At 43.1% G+C, this 23,986-nt stretch overlaps 1 protein-coding gene and 1 non-coding gene across 4 annotated transcripts in view; one reads left to right on the top strand and one right to left on the bottom strand.

Annotated features, from left to right (window-relative positions):
• Window positions 1-23,986, bottom strand: part of FAM107B (family with sequence similarity 107 member B) — a 281,121-nt gene that overhangs the window by 77,216 nt on the left and 179,919 nt on the right. The window contains exon 1 of one of the 3 annotated variants that reach the window (XM_066280689.1): window positions 14,242-14,374. The exons of 1 other annotated variant lie outside the window; for it this stretch is intronic. The gene's annotated coding sequence lies outside the window, so the exon portion shown is untranslated. Of the gene's footprint in view, window positions 1-14,241; window positions 14,375-23,986 lie in introns of those variants that run through there. One more of the 3 variants, XM_066280688.1, reaches the window with a different exon arrangement.
• Window positions 19,632-19,707, top strand: TRNAV-GAC (transfer RNA valine (anticodon GAC)). Its single transcript has one exon. It is a non-coding gene; the product is annotated as a tRNA-Val (tRNA).

Below are 23,986 nucleotides of genomic sequence, written 5' to 3'. Positions count from 1 at the left end.
AATGGGATGAGTACCCTTACATGAGATATGAGAAAGATGATCAGTCTCCACCATGTGAGGACACAAGATGGCCATCTACAAACCAGAAAGTGGGTCCTTACCAGACAGCAAATCTGCCAGCACCTTGATCTTTGACTTCCAGCCTCCAGAACAGTGAGAAATAACTGTCTGTTGTTTTAGGCCACGTTTGAGCCAGCGGTCTCTCTCCCACTCTGCTATCTGGCCCTAACCCTAACCAGCTCCCTATTCCACCACTGCTCATAAAACTGGCTCAGCACTTCAGGCGCAGAAGGCCTATGAGACTGATACAGGTAGAATAGGCAGTCATCCTAAACCTGAGGCAAACTCTCTCAATTGAGTCCTAACAAAACTGAAAAGTTTTGTTCTACTGGGTGAGTAAAAACAATCATGTATGACATCATATCCAGATCCCATTTGGGTGCAGCACACACAGGGAGAATACCAGCATTTGTTGACGTATGTGCAGAAACTGTGCCTAATATTCCCCTCGCAGAGATGAGAAAACATGCTCAGAGAGGTAAAAGAGCTTACCACACACCACCAGGTCCATCTAAAATCAGGTCTGCGTTCTTCCTAGGATGCCAATGTTCAAACTAACAAATGATAAAACACTTGAAAACACCTTGTGGGGCAAGGCAATATGAAAAGCATCCTTCCAAAATTATGGAAAGAACTCATATATTTAGTTAGAAATATATGCTTGTATTATTTTTAATCAGAAAGAAATTGCTTAGCCCTAGATGTCAAAATGTGAACAACAGAATACAGTCGGCAAAGACAGTTCTCACACGTTTAAAATAAATACCTAGGCTTTTGTTTGTGCGGTATTTTTAATGTTTAATGTTTTTAATCTTTGGTATTAGTGTAAACAAGAACTAGAAACACACATCTAAAAAAGAAAGTTGTTTAGGATGACACAATTGTGTGAGGTTTTTTTAAAAAAAAACATTTTTCTACAATAAAATCATCATCACCCCAGTAGCTAGGAAGTTTTTGTTTTTGTTTTTATTCTTTTGTGGTGACACTGTCAGCAGATGGGGCAGATAGGGCAGCGCAGGTGAGAGCAAAGAAAACTACTGAACTAGGACTCTGGAAGAGAGCTCTAGTCCCAGATGCGCACTGAGCTGGTTTCATCCGAATGCCTGAGCTTCGGTTTCCTCCAGGAAATTCAAGCACTCCATGTCCCTCTATGAGGCCTTGTCCCCCATTCAATCCTACTGACTACTGTGACTATAGTGACACACTTCAGAGAAACCACGGGGAGTGTATTTAAAGAGGACTATCAAATGAGTCATCTGTGAATAAAAAAAAATTTTCTCCATTTAAAAAGTCATGTTTATCTACAGGATGTTAGCAGAGAGAACACTTTACAATCATTCTGAAGAGGGTATAAATAGGCAGTATTTGTAATTAGTGAGCCATGAGCCATGGTTCACCAAGAAGCACATGTATGCAACATGTGGCAGACTGCATTTGCAAGCTGTTTGGTTTCTAGCATGCATGGAGTGGAGGAAAGAAACCAGTCTTGGTGGATCCAATCATTACAGAGTCTAGCTGTATTTAAGAAACAGGAAGCTTGTGAAGAATTGCAATTTAGACTCATATAAAATAAACAAAAACACATGGTATATACATGGATCACTGCAAAGCCAACTGTCTTTTGGTTTTACTACAAATTGTTTAAAGTCACCATGGATCAGAACACTAGAGACATGCAAGAGGAGATTTTCCGGGACTTGACCAGAGGTACTCATTTAATGCAGATCAAAGAATCTAACAGCCACCTCTGTGGCACCCCTATCAGAGTCTGTGCAGGCAGCATGGACAGAGAAAAAGGTGTGTCTCCCAGTCTTAAGAAATAAGAGGTTGACCACACTCAGAAAAGCAACACCAATTGCCTTATCCTGTTTTCAGAGGGCTGACTTGTCACCTCCGTTCCTCCCTGCCCATCACCCTTCACACACTTGCTCCTAAAAGTAGACTCGCTCTTGATGACATCTCTGCCACAGGACAGCCCAGGATGTGACTGAAGGGCAGGGGAAGAGGAAAAAGACAATGAGGCTCTCATGTGAAACGCACCACAAGTCAGTTCCTTGGTGATGTTTACTGTCTTTAAAGGATAAGCAGTGGTTATTTTAAAAGAACTAAAGGAATTCTCTTTTAAAGCTCTGTGTTGGTACAGAGTATTTACAAAAGAAAGAAGCAATCAGTTCAAACCTACCTAGACAGCTTTTCAGAGTCCTGAACCATCTATCACCTAAAAGCTCTTTTAAATGCTAAGAGGCCAAGCAAATTACCATTTACATATTTATCATAGCTAGTATGTCACTTCCAAATAAATAATTTATTTACAATAAATTCGAGCTGGCAAGTTTAGTCTAGATCTTTACAGTACATGAAAGGCCTTGAAAAGGCAATGTTTATGGACAGTTAGTTAGGAATAAGGCATTCCTTTAATAGGTTTAATAAAGTTAAAAATAATAATAAAAAGGAAGAAAAGAAGGAGTACAGTAAATGGCAGTGCCATAGAGTAGATAAGCACACTCTCTGTACTGAGTATATCTGAGTTCTGTGTGATCTTGGGTAAGTTACTGAATGTCTCTATGCCTCAGTGTCCTCAGTAAAATATAGTCAATTAGAGTCCTACGTCACAGGGTAAGAATCAAAAAAATGCACGTAAAACATTTACTATGTGTGTCAAACACTCAAATATTACTGATTGTCAGCCTGGGATGAGTTTTAGTTCCAACTCTACTAATAATTAGCATGTGGTCTTGGGCAAGCTAGTTGACACATCTGACCATTGATTTATTGACCAAAAAATGGAGTCTAGATTAAATGAGCTCTTGATCTCCATGGCTTCTCCAAGCTCAACTCCCCATGACAATGCAATAGAGTTTATAATTTCAAGTTAGTTTTAGTTTTAGTTTGTGGTTTACACACCTTTTTTATGACTTACCTGGTCATAGTCAAGATTTATTCATACAAGTGTGTGGTCACAAGCACATCTCTTAATCATGAGGCTCTGTTTACAAGAATCATAGAACATGCTATCCTTTTCACAGTGTGGTTTCCAGGAACACACTGGGCAAAAGGCAGGTGTGCCTATGCTAGGAATAATCAATTATTTCCATTCCAGTGGCCTGCAAGTGTTAAGGTTGTCCAAAAATCAGATTGCTGGTAGTATGTCCCTGTGTGGCCTGGCAGTGATTGAGTGTACATAAATTCAATTCATTTGCTATCACCAACCTCCTTGAAGGGACTCCCAACTACTCTCTGCTGGAATCACTGCAATAATTTATCCTTTCAACGTTAACAATACAGTCAAAAGTTGACATAAGAGGTCCACTTCTCTTATATATACCTTGGCAGAACAGAAACAAAACCAATTCAGATTTATCATTCTCTTCCTGTGTTGTTAAACTTATCAATGACTTTTTATTTTAAAAACAAAGACAACACATAAAAGTCCTTACCTATCAAAAAAATTTTAAATGATTACTGAAAAAGATAATCTATTATGGTCTGTACCATCATGTGGAATTCTCTATCTGATAACCCCATGTTCTAATAATATCTTAATTCAGGCACCCAAGTTATGTAAGCAAAAGAATATAATATATATACAGACAGACTTTAACATTGCTGCTACACGAGACTCATAATAAAATTAACCTGACATGATAACATTCACAAAAAACTGTGGAAATAGTAATTAGCTCTAATGATTGCAAGTATTCCCAATGCTTAGATAAAGCCAGGCCAATCCTTCTTCTCTAGATATCCCTAAGATGTATCAATGTTGACCATTTTTCCAGACACCTTGTCCAGTTTAAATCTCATTTCACACTCTATTAACATGCTCATTAGGAGAAAAGAATCAATAACCCCTAATGAAATAATTACTTCGGGCAACAGTCTTCAACAGATGCTAAACAGATGTTGGGAGAAAGGTGGATGAGGAAATTCACAATGGACGGATCAAAGTGCCAGACCATCCACCTCAATCAATATCTCAAGGGAGACAACCAGACATTTTCCTGAGATGACGAAACATGCAGCACACAACATCACCAACAAACTAATCTTGCCTAAAAATCTGGACACGAATCTAATTAAGCTTTAGTGTTGACTTCCTCTTTACAGAAATAGACTAGTGGAACAGGTTTAAACAGAAAATTATCAGCCAAGTCCAGAATGTGGGACATTCTACAAAACAAGTGACCTGAGTTGTCAGCAAATCAATAGTATAGGAGGAAAGGATGAGGGAAGAAATGTCCTAAAGTTAAAAAGCTTTGAGACTAACTGTAAAAAGATATTTTCTAACTAACAGAGGTGAAATCAATGCTGGGGAGATTGGGAATTCTATACTCAACCCTTGATATCTGCTGTTCTAGAACTGCACATTCAGCCACTCCCTGACTGCAAAGAGCAGGGCCCATCAGCAGAACTGGCCATACCCAGGTATCCAGCTCCACGCAACAAGGGGAAATCCTCAGGTAAAACGACTCAGAACATTCATGGTTGACAGAACAAGAGGGAATTTACAGGTTACTCTGCCAGTAATTTTTGCCAACAGGTATCTAGCAGCCCCAAGTTTCATCTGAAATCCATTCATGCAAAAAGCATAAAATCACTGTTCTGAGAAGGTAATGACCATCTGAAGCAAAAGGAGACCTATAAATTGAGAGAGAAGGAAACAAGATGGGCAATACCCAGGTGATAACTTAGATTCTGCATTCTTGAGTGGAATCCACCTCAGCACCTCTATTCCCTGGAGCACTTGGTATTGTTTAGCATTTTTGTCTATCTTTTTTTTTTAATTGAGGTATAACTTATGCAAAGCAAAATGCACACACCTTACATAAACAGCTCCTTCAATTTTTACCTCCTGCAATTATAATTTCCTTTGGTTTGGCTTTCCAGTATAACATCCCCTTTCTTCAAGACTAGTGCTGGTCAGAAGCAAGCCTGGCATGCAAAAATAAACACACTGGAACCTGCTTCCAACTTCTGAGCCCTGCATCCTGGTGGCCATGCAGCAGTCTGGCCAGGACACAAAGAATAAAGTTGAACAGAATCTAATGGCAACTAAAGATATGGCTTCTTTACTGCACTTTTTAAGTCTCTACCTCTGCCCCCAAACCCTATTTCCCCAAAGCTACAGTTCAAATCATAGGGGTTTTAACCTACTGCTCTCTGGAACTGTCCAATGGGTTTGGAACAATGGTTGCTCACTGGTGGTAATTTTGAAGACCTAGCATTTTACTAGTTAATCATCTTTTAAAACAGCAGACTCCCCTGTGGTTCTAACCATATAAAGAGATTAGAAAAGATTTGAAGGAAACCTTTTTAGATCAAAATTTAATGCTGTTAATTTTTTACTCTTAAAACCAGATATTTTAAATTATTTTAAAATGCCACTTTTTTAATTTGATATTTTGAACTAAGAAACTGGGACTATAGTTAAAAACCCCTAAAGAGGACAGATGTACTACACTTAAAGGGTTAATTTAATCGTGCCACAATTCCATTTTAAAAAATCAGGAAGTTATGACACCAGTAAAAAATGTCTTACCAGAGACCAAGGGCAGAATACTGATGTAAAGTTAGCCCTGTTCCAAAAAGGTTATTGCTCAGCATGGCTAACATATATAACTAGCTCTTACCAAGCTACTCGATAATCTTTTAAAAAATATATAGACTAAAAGATATGCAATGTTTAAAATCTTTTTAAATTTGGTAGGTATTTATGATACACAAAGACTTCCTCTGCATTAGGGAATACGAAATCTTCCAACATAGATTATATGTGAATAGGAAAAAAAATACTGTTTAAATATAAAATTGTTACATGAAGGAGAAAATGTATTCATAAAAAACATAATTAGATAAACATCATAAAAAATGCATGATGCCTAATTAAATGCTATCCATTAATAAGGCAACAGCCTTGAGATACTTTGTACAAAAAGGTCATTTCTGGTAAATATAATATTTAAAACACAACTCAAATACAGAAGCTCTGCCTAATGACATAATTATGTGTTTTCCATTTGGTGCCACTCTCACTCTAAGCCTAAGAAAGCTACTTCACAAATGGACCACTTTAAGACACTATCATCTCCACATGACAATGCCAAAATCAAAATACAGTATAAATAATTCTCCTTAAAACACCAAGTATAGATTTGCCTGACAAGTCAATTATTCCAACTGGGATTCCAAGCCCCTTCTGGAGATAAGTCAAAGTTTTATAGACACAGTTAAGGGAACACAGAGATAGGGCCCAAGTTTGATACCAGTTCTTACAACATTAGGCAAGAATTTTCATCTCTCCATGCTTTAGTTTCCTTCCTCATTTGTGAAACACTGATAATAGTACTTACCTCGTAGAATTACTTGAAGACAATGTAAGATAATAAATGAAACCATGCCTGGCATAATAGTGAATATTCAATAAATGCTAGCTATTATTTTTATCATCATCTCAAGGCCCACCTCAGTGGAAATCATTTTCATCGGCCCAGAGTACCTCTTTCTGACAAGGGCAAAGAATATTCCTTAAAAGCAAATGTGTTGTGCAACAATGGATACACCTTAAAAACATTCTATGAAATGAACAAAGCTAGACACAAAAGGTCACCTACTGTATGATTCTCTGTATATGAAATTTTTCTAGAAAAGGCTCAGACACAGAAGAAAGATTAGTAGTTACCCAAGATGGAGGCTGGGAAAAGAACTTGACTACAAAGTCTAAAACTGGACTGGGGTGATGGATGTTGTTGGGAAAATAGCTGTGTTAGGCTTGCTCACTTGTACTTTGCCTGACTGGTGCTTGAGCCAGTGGCAGAGGCACATGTGTATTCTCCCTGTAAGGCTAAGGATGCTTGCTCTCAGGGGGCTGGTGGATTGCAGATTGCCTTCCCGCCACTGTGAGGGGCCATTTTGCTGTTCCTTTGCCTGAAAAGCGGTGGGCCCTGCCTGTTCACTCAGTCGCTCTTGCAAGACTCTATTAAACGGGAATGGCACAATGCTTTCTGGTTCCGTAGTTTCTCTCCCACCTGCCAAAATCCAAAGTGAATGGCTTCGGCCACTGACATTAATTACACTTGCTGATAGCACAAATTTACTAAAAATGATGCAACTATACACATAAAATGGGTGAACTGTATGGTATATAAGTTATTCCTCAATAAAGCTGTATTAAAAAATGGATGATGTGTTTTGAAAGTGTTGCACAGTATAACAGTTCACGCCGATCCATTATAACAAATTCAACTATTTCCACAGTACAGCAGAAACAGGTGAGAACACAAGGCTTGGGCAAGAACCAGGCTTGGCTTTTACCCTGACTTTCTTCCTAGGTCAAACTTCTTACTTCTGACTCAGTTTCCACATCTTAAAAATGGGAATCATAACAGCATTGATGTTAGAGAGTGTTGTGAGCATTACATATCTTCCCCCAGGTTTCCCTAATCAGTAAGTGAGTAGCACTTCACCCAGGTGACTAGACTTAAAATGTAGGTGTCACTCAAGATTGGGAGGGGCCTTGCCCCATTAAAAACACCACCTCCTCTCCTACCAGAGTCTAGCCCTTCGACCTGATTTACTTTTCTCATAGCACTGACACACTAGCTGGAATCCTATTATCTATGTATTTGCATTCTGCCTTCCCATGAATAAGAACTCCGCACAAACAGGGATTTTGTCAGTCCTACCCGTGCCAGATCCACAGACTCCCAGAGTCTGGCACAACACCTGGAATACTTACTAAATGAATGAAGAAATTTCACAAAGCCCTGAACACAATGCCTGCCAGGAAGGAGGTGCTCAAGAAGAGTTACGTGGTAATAACAAAAATAATATTACATTTATTATTCTATTTCACAGACAAGAATATGGATGCTCTTCTAGGTTAATTGACTAACCCAGGTGGAACCCTAAGTCTGACAGTCTCGTATTTCCAGGATGTGTATTTCCAGTCCATGAGTGCAGAATAACTGATGTTCCCACCATAGCAGGAACCTAGAGGATGGTGAGCCAGTTCTCTTTACCATTCTGTTGCCTCTTGTCACCCTCAAAGAGGCAGCCTTATCCCAGAGGGTGGCCCTCATGCAATCAGAACCCTAGGGCAGTCCTGACACTAACAGCTTACAGGTATGAGTGCTCCACCAGTTATAAAAAACAGGCTTTGATTCCACTCTTTTTTTTTTTTTAACAGCTGACAACATTTCACTCCCAAGACACTGTAAGAGTTGGGCAAGTGTGATTGTCTCCATCTTACTGATGAGGAAATAGAGAAACAATCTGCTTAAAAATCATATACTAATAAATAGGAAGCTTAGGCCTACAATTCTGAAAATTTAAAAAGACAAGGCCTCTCTCTTTCCAACACCCTATAGTACCCTGGGCATTCATTAAAAAAGAAAAAGGACCCTTACCACAACTTAACCTATTTCAAATAACATTAAGTTATAAGGAAAAGAGTATTACTTTTTAAGTCCTGCTACATATGCATATGCACAATTACATTCTTAACTTCCTCTAGGACATGGGATTTTAATACATGTACATCAGACATTTATAAAGAACTGCTGATTATGCATACTGCAGGAGTTTATAATATGACTGTACAATTTTATAAACTCATTAGCATGCATCAGCCCAGAGGTCTGAAAAACCTGGATAAAATGTGAGATTTAACGTGCTCTGTTTCATATATTAATAACGACACAGAAAAGCTTCTGCCAGTGTCACAGCCCTCTCTCCTATATACTTTATTATGACAAAATCTGTGTCCCAGAATAGAATGAAACATGCCATTTCCAATATCAAAGCCAGGTTATCTTTATAAAACTCTCAAAGGCAGAAAGGCACCCTGAGGAACCAGGTGAAGAGAGAAGGGAGAAAGTCACCCACATGTCCCTCATCAGTATCTTGGCATTACTGCTGCTAGGTTACTAAAAAGTTGAGTCAAAAGACATGGGCAATAGCACAAAAGCTTAAACACCCTGGCCAGCTATGTCAGGGACCATGAGTTTGGGGCTTCATGACCTTGCATTTGCCCTCACCTTGCTGTAAGAGATATATCTTACTAAGTTTGCCTCACAATTGAGAGCACTAGAGTTGCCAGGAGTTCTGTGACTTGCTGGAGGTCACAACACCGGGGTCTGATCCTAACTCAGAGCGACTGACTTCAAAGCTTTAAGTCGTTCCCCTACACCTCATTAAAAATGTACCCTGTTTCCCAATCCTACCCCCTTTTAGTCCAGGGCTGGCACTGTGGAAGGCCATACTCAGTAAATGTTCCAGTGTAACATAAGTCAGCAATAACAACAAAAAAGGACAATAGAGAATGAGGTGACAAAATCTTACAGCTTGCATGTACCCACAACCAGCCAGGGTATGTTTAGCTGGTCTGCCTGCATATTTTCCATCTTGTTTTTGGAGAACATCTGCCAGCACATATACAACCCAGAAGGCTCTCTGGCTTAGCAGTCCTCACATAAGTCTTCTCATCCTAAGGACTGCTAAGGATTTATGATCTACTAGCAGGAATAACACCAGACAGCCCAGAAGCTCCTGCACATTAAGGCCTCTAAACAGGATTTTCTTCACACTCCTAAACCCCAAGACTTTGCTATGCATAGGTAACATTATTGCCATCAACCATGCCTCCATCCCACCTCCTCATACACACACAACACTACAGAGCACAGAGAACGGTCACTGCTCTGTACCAGCTGCGTCATTCACAAGAAACCTTTGACAGAACCTCACCCTGTTAAAGAGCTCACCTACTGTGCTGAAGCAAATCTCCCTGTTTCTGTACCTCTCCTGTGTTCCTTCCTATACTTCACCTGAGTTGGAAATATACATATATTATTAAATAAGTCTTGCCACAATTTCCCTACAAACCTGTGTCAAATCTTCTCATTTGTACCAGAACCTCTGGTAGTCATAGATGCAGTCGGTTACCATCTGCATAAAACTAGTCTTCAACGTCTGGGAATTTCTCAGAACAGTTCAGGACACCACTACCCCACAACTGCATTGAGGTTTACCTTCAGAGGGTACACTGGAACAATACCACTTCCCCAGTCCTTCCTCTAGAAAAATCTGAACAGCCAAGATCCTTCCAACTTGCTCTTAAACTGATGAGCCCTGAACAAATCCTACTCATTTCCCTCCATGCTTCTCCAAACCTGGCCTTCACCTAATAGCCAGGAACCCTTATCCAAGGCCTTCTCTGTGATTTACATTATCATTTCTGAGTTATCTTAATTCACGAAGTGCTACTTACCCCTCTCAGCTCTTAACTGTCATTAAATAATTTTTTGCATAATTTTGTGCAGTTCTTTAAGTATCTCCCTCGCCTGTCCTGCCTTGAGGGACCCCATCAGTCTCGTCACCTGCAGTACACCCAATGTTAGGCCAGCGCTGGCGCACAAGCAGCTCTGAGTAAATGTCTGTTAAATGAAGGAGTGAATGAAGAGCAACGTCTTCCCTCTCAGTCTGAGAAACAACCATTGTAGACCTACCATGACTAAATGGCAACCTACACCAGTTTGCCAAATAGGTTGTTTCCTTTACTGACAGGGTACTGGAATCAATATCGGATGGGTAAACGTACAGATGCCTTCTGCCTGAGCTTTAAGTACGGTATATACTTAGCATAAGGAAAAGTTCAGATGGATAAGGCCCAGCACTTCTTGCACTAGAAAGGATAAGAGAAGAAAAATGTTTTGCTTCAAGAAAGAAAAACAAAAATAGGTCTAGATTAGAAAAGGAAATTACACAAGAGAGTGAAGGGCAGTCTCACCCAGTCACCCTGCCCAGCCGTGTGCTGCGCAGACTGCGCAGGGCAGAGCGGCTTCCCCTCCCAGCGTGAGAGGCAAAGTAGACTGGTGCCCACAGCTGCTTTCTCTGCACTTAAAGAAAGGTAACTAACGACCCCCCAAGATATCTGGGGACTTCTACAAGTGCCTGAAATTTAGATTTCACATAACCAAACTTCTTGACCCACAGAGAATTCGGGGGGGGGGGGGGGGAGGTGCAAATAGGACATTAATAACAATAAGCCATAATACTAATCACTACACTCCCTCTTTTTTGGAGAAAAGTCTTCCAACCCCTTGACCAGCCCCCAAAAAACCAGTAAAATCTCTTTCACCTTTACTTTAAATAATTGAGAAATCAAAGGAAAGAGGGAAGGAAGGGAGGAAAGAAGGGAGGGAGGGAAGGAAGGGAGGAGAGAAGGGGGAAGGGGAGGAAGGGAAGGAAGGAAGGAAGAAAAGAGGGAAGCAGGAAGGGAGGAGGGACAGTGTCTATCCTACTCCAGTTCAGGAACAGGATTTCTCATAGCACTACTCTCAAGCAAAAAAGCAAATCTACTTTTAAATATTCCAGGAATGGACTCCCCAGTCCACAGGGACACGAGGCTGGCCATCGCAAATAGCCATAGCAAGGCCGTCACACTGGGCCACTGCCAAACTTTTTCTCCTCTCTGCGAGGCAATGTTACAAAAAAAGAGTGAAACTACTGAACTCTGACCTCAGATCCAGCTGCTTACATTGCCCAAGGCCACAGAAGGTTGAAAAATAAGATTTAGAGGTTCTAGTATTTTCTATTCAGGTTTCTTCTTTGACTTTTCTATGTAGAAAGGTACCATTATTTCAGAAGGAATGCTGATCACCACAGACTACATACTTCACACATTCATTTACATGTCACTACTGCACAAACGTAATTATGCATGCAGATTAAGAAGCCTCAAATGAGAAACAGGAACAAAGATTGCACCTGATAGTACATAACCACAACTTCCTTCTTTAAATTCTTCTAACTTCAAAAAGTATTGCATCATCCTCATGCTCAGTCTACTTCTAAACAGTTGTCTCCAAGAGCTTTTACTTTGCACATTGGAAAAATAAAATATTTGAAAATTTTACAAGTGGAAAAAAAGTATATAATGACAAAAGCATTCAATGGTTAATCTGGGATTGAACAATGTTTTCGTTTTTGTTTATGTTTTGGTTTGGTTTTCCACAAAACACACACACTCAAAACTACACACAAAAGACTCATAAGGAATTCCCTTATTTACTTACTCAATGCAAAGTCTTTCAGAAGTAAGCATGTACCCAGCTACAAAACCACTGATATCCTTGTGCTACAAAAACAATTCTTTCCAATATTTATCTCCCATGAGAATCTCAATTTTAATTTTTTTTTTTTTTTGTATTTTTCTGAAGTTGGAAACGGGGAGGCAGTCAGACAGACTCCCACATGCGCCCCACCGGGATCCACCTGGCATGCACACCAGAGGGTTATGCTCTGCCCATCTGGGGCGTTGCTCTGTTACAACCAGAGCCATTCTAGCACCTGAGGCAGAGGCCATGGAGCCATCCTCAGTGCCCGGGCAAACGCTGCTCCAGTGGAGCCTTGGTTGCGGGAGGGGAAGACAGAGACAGAGAGGAAGGAGAGGGGGAGGGGTGGAGAAGCAGATGGGTGCTTCTCCTGTGTGCCCTGGCCAGGAATCGAACCCGGGACTCCCGCACGCCAGGCCAACGCTCTACCACTGAGCCAACCAGCCAGGGCTTTCAATTTTAATTTTTAAATATGTTTAAAGCTGAAAGACAGAATTCTATTTAAAAATAGTCAATCCTGTCTACGGCCATACCACCCTAAATACGCCAGATCTCGTCTAAAAATAGTCAATCTCAAAGTATTGCTGAAATCTAAAGAATAGAGTCCACAAAACTTATCGGTCAGTCTACTGTTCAAAAGTGGAACTTGCAATGTCTTTTCTTCCCTCCCCTTTCTGCACAGGTGTTTATTTGCAAGGGTATAAGAAAAGATAGTTAAACAACTTGTTGATGTTAATCCTGTGTGGAAGTGGCAAACCACTACTGTAGAAATATAGTTTATTCAATATATTTTAGTTTGATGTGACTGGTAAAGATGACAAATCGGTAACTCCCTCATTTGTTCACACATTCTCTCTCTCTCTCTCTCTCTCTCTCTCTTTCATACACACACAGACACACACACCATGGCTGCCTAAGTCATACATCAACCAAAGATGTCTTCATCCTCAGGTTGTGTCTTGGTGGTTGGGTACGTGAGTGAATTTTTCTTAATGTACTTTTTCAATTTTACTTTTTCAATTTTTAATAAATATATATAACTTTGTACTTAAAAGTTTTAAACGTAAAAGTACTAACACTAAGAAATATCTAGAAATACACTCATTCCAATAAAAAAATGACTGCTCTACTGGCATTGACCAAGTAAGGTTTTGGAGGGAAGGGAGTTCATGGTACCCAGCCCGAGACAGTAAGATTTGCAATCTATCCTCTCAAGCGGATCCTATTCACACTTCAGAAGGGGCTTTACCGAACCCTACTACCCATTATGTTAAAACTTAGCCATCAGCATCCATGTCATCCCCGAGAGACCTGGAGATGCTTGGGTAGAAACTGGGAACCCAAATTTTAGAATTTCTTAGGGGCAGACGCCATCCAAGATACTGGGTTCACTGGAGCAGTAGGAGAGGAGATATGTCAAAATGAAAAAGTTACTTACAGCCTGGAAACAGTGCCACTGTCATCTTTAACCCAGCGGGGCAACCCCCCGCGGCCCCTCCTTTGTTTGCCCAGGCGGCGGCTCCCTCGGTCTCCAGAGCCCGCGTCCGGCCGCCCGGGGCAGCGAGGGGCGAGCCGGGCGCCGAGGACTCGGCATCTGGCCTCGCGTGGCGAAGGCAGCGGGCAGCGCATTCCCGATCCAGACGGGGGTCTCTCCATTTTCAGGCCCGAGGACGCAACAATAAGCCAATCGGCGCGGCAGCCCGGGCTCCTCTCCCTCGCTGCGCCCCCTGCCTCCCACCACCCCGGGCCCGGGGTCACCACCCCGGGCCCCCGCCACGCCTCGGCCCTGCGCCCTCCCCGCACACGACGCCGGGTGACCAGCGCGCCCAGCATGCCCACCGCCCAGGGTCAGGTCGCCTTCTCGCGCTCGCAGCAACCCCCGCCTCAGAATCCGTGCCGCTCGGACCGTCGGCCGCGGGGAGGAGTAGCCCGGCGGCCCTGCCCGTCCGGGGGTTTCTGGGGCCGGGGCTTGGGGCAGGGCGGGGGCCGCACAGTCTCCCGAAGGGCACCCCGCCTCCCCCGAGCTCCCAGTCTTTGTGTGCAAAGTAAGTGCGGGAGGCGAACCTACCTCAGCGCGCACAAAGGCGCTCCGCTCTCTCCTCGGGTCTCGCTCCGGGGGCTGCGGCGGCGCTCAGCGGCCCCGACGCTCCGGGTGGCTGCGGCGGCCAGTCCGACGTAGCGCGGCTCTTTCACACTCCGCGGCCCCGCGCGTCGGAATTAAGTGGCGGGGCGGGGCGGGGGCGGGGCGAAGCTGCGGAGGCCCCGCCCTCTCCCCACCCCGCCGCGCCGCTCTGGCCTGGATCCCAGCGTTCCCACTGCCGCGTGTGGAGTATAGACTGCGCCCTGCGATGCGGGAGCTCCGAGAAAGTCTGGGGATTTGGTTCCGGGAGGTTTTCCTTCTTTTGTTTTAGTTTCGTTGACTTGAGAAAGTCTCGAAAGAGGAGAGGGAATGTTGGAAGGACGAAACTGTCACCAAATGGGAGAGAAATGAGAAATCGAAGATCGGTGGCTGATCTCCATCTCCAGTCCGCCCTATATGCCTGTGACGCTCAAAGAGGACTGACCCCATTGAAATCTTGCTACTATGTCACGGAAAAAAACTCAGAAGGAATTAGGAGGAAAAGGAAACAGATCTGCTGTAATTCTACAAATTTCAAACTGGAGTTTTAAACCCAGTGACCTGGGAATTTATTCATATTCCTCACACTGTTCCACTCCCTCCCCATCAAAAGGTAATTGGAGATTTTAGTTTGTGCTCAAGAAGGAAAGAGTTTGTTTTACCTCTTTTTCTCTTGATTTTCTTTTTTCTTTCGGTTTTTATTTATTTTATTTATTTTTTTTAGCTTTCTGACAGTAAATTAGTTCTCTGCCCAAGCCTAAGACTTAAATTACCATCTACTTAGTAGGTCCAACAATGGGAGATACCCATTTCAGAGTCACAAACAAGGACAGCAGATTGATGGGCTTTAGATCAAAAGTGATTTAATTTTCTTGTAATCAGATGAATTAGTGTTTATTCATTGGGAAACTTTTCTGACTAAAACAGCTTGGTTCATGATTACACAGAATAGTCCTATCAGTTACAGATTTCAATAAACAAATTACTCCAAAGGTGCTCTGAAGTCACATCCCTTTAAGGGACTGGCCATTCTTAGGTTTCTGAAACCCAACGAGGAAATCACCAGCCACAGGACTTAGAAAAAGAAAAACTACTTTTTAGCCCGAGAAACTGCTTTGGGTACACTTCATTCCCAGCGCTTCCTACCAGTCTTCCTTCTCTCCCCATCCTTGCATTGTGCTATTTTTATTCTTGACAAAGGGTCCACGAGTCACCAGAATAGAACCTGGGATCCAGACCAGATTTTCCCTTCCCTCCTCACATGGGATTCAATTCCAAGTCCTGTGCATTTTATAGGATGCCTAGATAGCCCCATCCCCACCCCATTGGCACTGCCACAGTTGACCTTTAGCATCTGTCACCACACTGTGCCACTGGTCTCCCAACTGTCCCCAGACTCACACACCCTTTTCTTCCAAACTGCTTTTCCAGTGAACTTTCCAAATGCAAGTATGCCCAGGTTCTTCCTCTTCTTTTTTTCTGCATTTTTAAATTTTTATTTATTTATTCATTTTACAGAGGAGAGAGAGAGAGAGAGAGAAAGGGGGGAGGGGAAGGAATCATCAACTCCCATATGTGCCTTGACCAGACAAGTGCAGGGTTTCAAACCCACGACCTCAGCATTCCAGATGGACGCTTTATCCACTGCACCACCACAGGTCAGGTCAGTTCTTCCTCTTCTTAAACAGGGGTGCTCAATTTCTATTACATGATCAAGTCCAAGCATCTTAGTACAGTATCCCAAAGGTCAGCATACTTCTTGACATCACCGTGAGCCCTTTCAACATTCCCCAAACATCTAGGGCGGGGGTGGGGAACCTATGGCTCAAGAGCCAGATGTGGCTCTTTTGATGGCTGCATCTGGCTTACAGACAAATCTTTAATAAAAAAATAATAACGTTAAAAATATAAAACATTCTCATGTATTACAATCCATTCATTTCCTACTGCTCATGTTCATGGTTGCTGGTGGCTGGAGCCAATCACAGCTGTCCTCCAGGACAACACCAAATTTTTATTGGATAATAGTTAACGTACACGGGTGGTTGTATGGCTCTCACGGAATTACATTTTAAAATATGTGGTGTTCATGGCTCTCTCAGCCAAAGAGGTTCCCGACCCCTGATCTAGGGCTTCACTCAGCCAAAGTGCTGTATTTGCTAAATGGTGCTGTTCTATTAATACGAAGAATGGATGAAAAAATCTGTCACCCTTCCCCATGCCTTCCCTCTACCTAGCATACTTTAACTCCCACCTGCTCACCTCCTAAGAGTTTCTCTCTTCTCTGAGACCCAGGTTTCTCTTAAAAGCCTTCCTTCCTCTGCTTAGACTGAATACATATTGTCTGCCCTTCCCACACTTAGTACAGTCTTGTGATTATTGCATTGTATTGTAAATCTGTGCCTTCCTGGAATAAATTTGGTGCTTGATATATATACATATCTTTACATCCTTGTGCTTAACATAGTGTCTGGCATATAAGAAGTGTTAGGGACTAAACTGGGTCTCCCCCACCCCCAAAATTCACATGTTGAAACTCCAACCCTCAGTGTTATTTGGAGAAGAGCCTTCAGAGATATAATTAAGGTTAAATGAGGTCGTAAGGGTAGGCCCCTAATCTGATAAGACTGGTGACCTTATAAGAAGAGGAAGATACACCAAAGATTCCACTCAGTCTACGCACACAGAAAGAAGAAGCCATATTCAGACACAGCTAGAAAGCCCCTGCAAGCCAGGAAGAGGTCTCACCAGAAACCAGCCCTGCTAGCACCTTGATCTTGGCCTTCCAGCCTCCAGAACTGTTAGAACATAAATGTCTGTTGAGTAAGCCACGGTTATGGCAGCCCAAGAGACGAAGACAAGGAACAGGCATTAGCTTCTAGATTCTAATTTTGGAAAAGCATTAACCTACCAATGATCTGTAATGACCCTCAAAGCAGCCTGGACAAACTTCTGTGATGCCAGGACAGTGGACAGTGTTTGGATGTGATAAGTGACCACACAGCCCTTTTCCTGCCCTGTGAGAGAAATAGAAACGTGCAGCTTATTCCATAGTTTGATGTATAACTGTCCAGACTGTCAGTCTCTTACATCAGGAACCACAATTTCTCTTAAACCAAAAACAGTAAGAGGAGATCAAACATTACTTTGAACTTCTTACATCAAAGGTTCATTAAGAGAGAGGATACCAACACTCATTTATTTTAAATAAGTCCTCTGTTTGGGGCTGAATATCTCACATTCTTCAGGAATCTTAGGGGAATTTTGATCCATGTAGGATCAAGTATCCAATTTGTTTTGGGGGCCCTGGAGGCTCTGTGGGTGGGCCCCAGAAATAAGAACTTTACAGTTACGGACTAGAGTGATATTTATTTTTGTATCCATACCATCTACCAACAGTGCCTGGGACATAGCGTGTGATCGATGTTTGTCTAATGGATAAGCCTGGGTTTTCAGGGCATAGATAGATTCCCCAGGGTCATGCCAGGTGACAACAAACTCTCCATCAGAGTCTGATATCCTATAGATTTTATATTCCGAATGTAGACAGGACTCTAGAAAATGTCAGGTAAGCCAGTAGCCCAGGCACCTAGTGCTCTGCATGGGTTTCTGCTCCTGGGCTGACACAGTTTATTAGGCACAGGGAGGGCCTTTGTGATTTGCTTTCTCCAAATCCAAGAAAAAGAAAATGATTTTTTATTCACTTAGCCCATCATTGATGGTAGAGTCTCTAATCTCACCTTACTGGAAAACATACACAATAATTTTCCCACAAGGTCACACATATATTCACCTTTAACCTCACCCTTTAGTTTTGACATCTGTGGGACTTTTAAGTTCATTCCTCAGGAAAACTGAAGAAAGCAGAGATGAACATTTGGGGACATAAAGTGGAACAAAGCAAATCAATTTGGAATGTTATATTGTTTTTCAATTTCCTACTTTGGTCATTTTCTGAATGCACAACCTTGAAATTGTTGCTTTGTGCCCTAACCAGCATCCTAAAGAGCTCCAAAGGGGTGAGAAGAGTTTAACAAAGCCCTAGAGAAGGGAAATTTATTTTTATGTATATATTCTTTTGTATCTTAAATTTTGCACTGTGTACATGGACATTTGAATAGATAACTATTCAAAAAGATATAAAGTTTTAATTTTCAAATCATATTTTTAAAACCATGTTCTTTAATGCCTATATCAGTTATCTTTTACTGCATAACAAATAACCTCAAAACATAATGGCTTGAAATAAGAACTAACGATCTGCTCACGAAGCTGTGGGTTGCAGTTTGGGTGAGGCTAAACGGGAGCAGCTCGGTTCTGCTCCATTTGGTCTTAGCTAGGCTCTATCATGCATCTGCAGTCAGTTGGGAAGTCAGCTGGGGACCAGCTTATCCTCTGAGTGGCCATGAAGTCCAGATGTTAACTGGAGCTGTCTGCTTGGTTGTCCCTCAGATGTCCCTCACACGGCTGTCACCAGGCTCTCTGCAGCCTCCTCACAGGGCAGCTGGACCCGACAGGGTGAAAGAGGAAGCTGTAAGGCCTCCCAAGGTCTAGCCTCATGGTTATTCTGCTGCATTCTTCCACTCAAAAATATCCCACAGCCAGCCCAAACTAAGGTTTAGGGAAATGGACTCTACTCCTCAATAGTAGAAGAGGTAATCTTATTACAAAGGGACCTGAGTACTAAAGTAGGAAGAATTGTTGTGACCACCTTTGCAAACAATCTTCCCCTGACTCAGTTGTGGAACTACACACTGGAGGGGAACCATGATAGGTGATAACAATAGTTTTAAAAGAAAAATATTCTAGCCTGACCAGGTGGGGGCACGGTGGATAGAGCGTCAGAATGGGATGCCGAGGACCCGGGTTCGAGACCCCAAGGTCGCCAGCTTGAGTGTGGGCTCATCTGGCTTGAGCAAAAAGCTCACCAGCTTGGACCCAAGGTCGCTGGCTCAAGCAAGGGGTTGCTCGATCTGCTGAAGGCCCGCAGTCAAGGCACATACGAGAAAGCAATCAATGAACAACTAAGGTGTTGCAACGAAAAACTAATGATTGATGCTTCTCATCTTTCTCCCTTCCTGTCTGTCTGTCCCTATCTATCCTTCTCTCTGACAATCTCTCTCTGTCCCTGTAAAAAAAATAAAAAAATAAAATAAAATATTCTAAATATAAACAAGCCAAAATCCCTTTGCAATTGAACATAAAACCCACAACAGATAAAATAAAGAACTAAGGCTTAAGACTCTAAAGAAGCTAAGGTTGACCAGGTTCTAAATGGGTGTGTTAGTTATTTATTGCTACATAACAAATTACCATAGACTTAGCAGGTTAAGATAATGGCCCTGGCCGGTTGGCTCAGTGGTAGAGCGTCGGCCTGACGTGCAGGAGTCCCGGGTTCGATTCCCGGCCAGGGCACACAGGAGAAGCGCCCATCTGCTTCTCCACCCCTCCCCCTTTCCTTCCTCTCTGTCTCTCTCTTCCCCTCCTGCAGCCAAGGCTCCATTGGAGCAAAGTTGCCCGGGCGCTGGGGATGGCTCTATGGCCTCTGCCTCAGGCACTAGAATGGCTCTGGATGCAACAGAACAACAACCCCAGATGGGCAGAGCATTGCCCCCTGGTGGGCATGCTGGGTGGATCCCGGTCGGGTGCATGAAGGAGTCTGTCTGACTGCCTCCCCGTTTCCAACTTCAGAAAAATACAAAAAAATAAAATAAATAAAAATAAATAAATAAATAAAGATAACACTCATAAATTAGCTCACCCTTGCTTTAGTTCACACACTCTTTGGCTGGGTTCTCTACTTACGGCTTCCAACTTGGAAATCAAGGTCTTGGCACAATTCATAGTTCATCTCAAGTAGACCTCGAGATCCTGTTGGCTGAATTCAGTTCCTTTGCTTGTAGGACTGAAGTCGCTGCCTTATTGGCTGTCAACTGGGATTCACTCTCAGCTCCTAAAAACTGTGCACATACCTTACCATGTGGCCCTCTCTATCGTCAAGTCAGCAATGGAACAAGAAATCCTTCCAGTGCTTCCAATCTTCACCTCCCCCCAGCTGTGCCTCTAGAGCAAGGGTAGTCAACCTTTTTATACCTACCTTCCACTTTTGTATCTCTGTTAGTAGTAAAATTTTCTAACCACCCACTGGTTCCACAGTAATGGTGATTTATAAAGTAGGGAAGCAACTTTACTTTATAAAATTTATAAAGCAGAGTTACAGCAAGTTAAAGCATATAATAATAATTACATACCAAGTACTTTATGTCGGATTTTCGCTAAGTTTGGCAGAGTAAATCTTTATAAAACAACTTACTATAGTTAAATCTGTCTTTTTATTTATTCTTTGGTTGCTCTGCTACCACCCACCATGAAAGCTGGAACGCCTACTAGTGGGCGGTAGGGACCAGGTTGACTACCACTGCCTTAGAGCCTGATTTACAGTGCTCACGTGATTAGGTAAGGCCCACCAGATCATCTACCATATGGTCAACCAATTTGAGACCTTCTTTACAACTGCAAAATTCCTTCACAACAATACCTAGATTATTGTATGATGAAATCAATGAGAGAAGGTATGTGTACATGGAGGGCCAGAAATCTTGAAGCTGATCTTACAATTCTACCTGTACCAGCAGGAATACAGATAGATGAATGGCGAGGCACACAGACAGATGTTTGTTAGGGTAAAACATATGTGAGGGCAGGCAGAAGATAGGAGCCGTAGGGAGATACCACATACAAGCTCATCAGTTACTTAAGGTAAATCAGAAGCCAGGCCTAAGAAGGAATTCTGATTGGGTAATAACTACCGTATTTTTCGCTCCATAAAGACACACCTGAGCATAAGACGCATCTAGGGTTTTTGTTTTTGTTTTTTAAACACTGATTTCTTTTTTAAATTTATTTATTTTATTTATTCATTTTTAGAGAGGAGAGGGAGAGACAGACAGAGAGAGAGAGAGAGAGAGAAGAGACACAGAGAGAGAAGGGGGGGAGGAGCTGGAAGCATCAACTCCCATATGTGCCTTGACCAGGCAAGCCCAGGGTTTCGAACCGGCGACCTCAGCATTTCCAGGTCGACGCTTTATTCACTGCGCCACCACAGGTCAGGCCGCACCTAGGGTTTTAAGGAGGAAAATAAGAAAAAAAAAATCTGAACCAAATAGAGTGTTAAAATATATAATAAAATACTATACTTTTCGCTCCATAAGACACACGGGCATTTCCCCCTCCACTTTTGGGGGGGAAAAGTGTGTCTTATGGAGCAAAAAATAAGGTAGTTTTTGTAAAGCTCAATAGATAGGAAGTTTTCATTAAATCCTAGTGACCTGATTATTGAAATAGAAAAAGACAAAGAATATTAACTAATTTTATCACTTAAATTAAGTAATATAATATGAATATAACATTTTCTTTATTTTGCTTAACTAGTTTGCACTGTTTTTTGCATAATGGTAACATGAAGATAATAATTCTCAATGAAGATACTTATAGAACTCATTTGTGGAAAATTTTTGTCAAAGGATGTGTGGCTTTCCAAACAAATAAAGTAAGTATGTACCTTTTAAAATTAGTAGTACTTAGAAAGGATCAAAATGCTATACCCGGCCCTGGCCGGTTGGCTCAGCGGTAGAGCGTCGGCCTAGCGTGCGGAGGACCCGGGTTCGATTCCCGGCCAGGGCACACAGGAGAAGCGCCCATTTGCTTCTCCACCCCTCCGCTGCACTTTCCTCTCTGTCTCTCTCTTCCCCTCCCGCAGCCAAGGCTCCATTGGAGCAAAGATGGCCCGGGCGCTGGGGATGGCTCTGTGGCCTCTGCCTCAGGCGCTAGAGTGGCTCTGGTCGCAACATGGCGACGCCCAGGATGGGCAGAGCATCGCCCCCTGGTGGGCAGAGCATCGCCCCATGGTGGGCGTGCCGGGTGGATCCCGGTCCGGCGCATGCGGGAGTCTGTCTGACTGTCTCTCCCTGTTTCCAGCTTCAGAAAAATGAAAAAAAAAAAAAAAAAAAATGCTATACCCAAATCAAAAAGAATGTGCAAGATCATGATGTGTTATGCTGTTATGTTAAAATAACCTCTTTGCATGAGCATTTATAAGCAAAGGAATGGAATAATTTCACTGTTCTTAATAGCTCTGATTAGAAAAATGAATATCCTCCCCTTTAATAGTTATCCGCTACAAAATGTTTTGCAAACCCAACATCAGAGCTGGAGTTCATAAATGTAACAGAATGGTGCTATTTCTGGAGAGTTTAAAGTTTAGGAGTTTTAATTTCAAAACATTCACTGATGAGTGGAGCAATAGTCTCAATAAGACAACAAAGGGTTTGTTTTGCTTTTTTGTTATTTGTTTATTTTGGTGGCTATGAAATGCCTCTCAAGACAATAGTTTATTTACCTCGGTTCAGTTGAAGCCACGTGGAGTCAATAAGCATCTTTTGATCCAATTAAAAATGTTGCCCAAGGCCCTGGCCGGTTGGCTCAGTGGTAGAGTGTCGGCCTGGCGTGCAGAAGTCCCGGGTTCGATTCCCGGCCAGGGCACACAGGAGAAGCGCCCATCTGCTTCTCCACCCCTCCCCCTCTCCTTCCTCTCTGTCTCTCTCTTCCCCTCCCACAACCGATGCTCCATTGGAGCAAAGATGGCCCGGGCGCTGGAGATGGCTCCTTGGCCTCTGCCCCAGGCGCTAGAGTGGCTCTGGTTGCAACAGAGCGACGCCCAGAGGGGCAGAGCGTCGCCCCCTGGTGGGCGTGCAGGGTGGATCCCGGTCGGGCGCATGCAGGAGTCTGTCTGACTGTCTCTCCCCGTTTCTAGCTTCGGAAAAATACCAAAAAAAAAAAAAAAATGTTGCCCAAGCCCGCGTGTGCGTGCACACACACACACACACACAAAACATTTAATGAATGTGTTGCCTGAAAAGCTTAATTTAGTTTGTTTGTTTTTTTCCCCCTGTATTTTTCTGAAGCTGGAAACGGAGAGGCAGTCAGACAGACTCCCGCATGCACCCGACCAGGATCCACCCGGCACACCCACCAGGGGGCAATGCTCTGCCCATCCGGGGCATCGCTCTGCCGCGACCAGAGCCTCTCTAGCGCCTGGGGCAGAGGCCAAGGAGCCATCCCCAGCGCCCGGGCCATCTTTGCTCCAGTGGAGCCTTGGCTGCGGGAGGGGAAGAGAGAGACAGAGAGGAAGGAAAGGGGGAGGGGTGGAGAAGCAGATGGGCGCTTCTCCTGTGTGCCCTGGCTGGGAATTGAACCCGGGACTCCTGCACGCCAGGCTGACGCTCTACCACTGAGCCAACCGGCTAGGGCGAAAAGCTTAGTTTTAACAAAACACTTGCTCTTTGTTATTTATCATTTTAAAATCAAATCTAGCCTGACCAGGCGGTGGCGCAGTGGATAGAGCGTCAGACTGGGATGCAGAGGACCCAGGTTCAAGACCCCAAGGTCGCCAGCTTGAGCGCGGGCTCATCTGGTTTGAGCAAAAGCCCACCAGCTTGAATCCAAGGTCGCTGGCTCCAGCAAGGGGTTACTCGGTCTGCTGAAGGCCCACGGTCAAAGCACATATGAGAAAGCAATCAATGAACAACTAAGGTGTTGCAACACACAATGAAAAACTAATGATTGATGCTTCTCATCTTTCTCCATTCCTGTCTGTCTGTCCCTGTCTATCCCTCTCTCTGACTCACTCTCTGTC

The sequence above is a fragment of the Saccopteryx bilineata genome, chromosome 5 (genome assembly GCF_036850765.1).
Source record: "Saccopteryx bilineata isolate mSacBil1 chromosome 5, mSacBil1_pri_phased_curated, whole genome shotgun sequence".
NCBI classification, from domain to species: Eukaryota; Metazoa; Chordata; class Mammalia; order Chiroptera; family Emballonuridae; genus Saccopteryx; species Saccopteryx bilineata.
The sequence above is the reverse complement of the archived record's forward strand: the minus strand, read 5'-3'. Positions and strand labels throughout refer to the sequence as shown.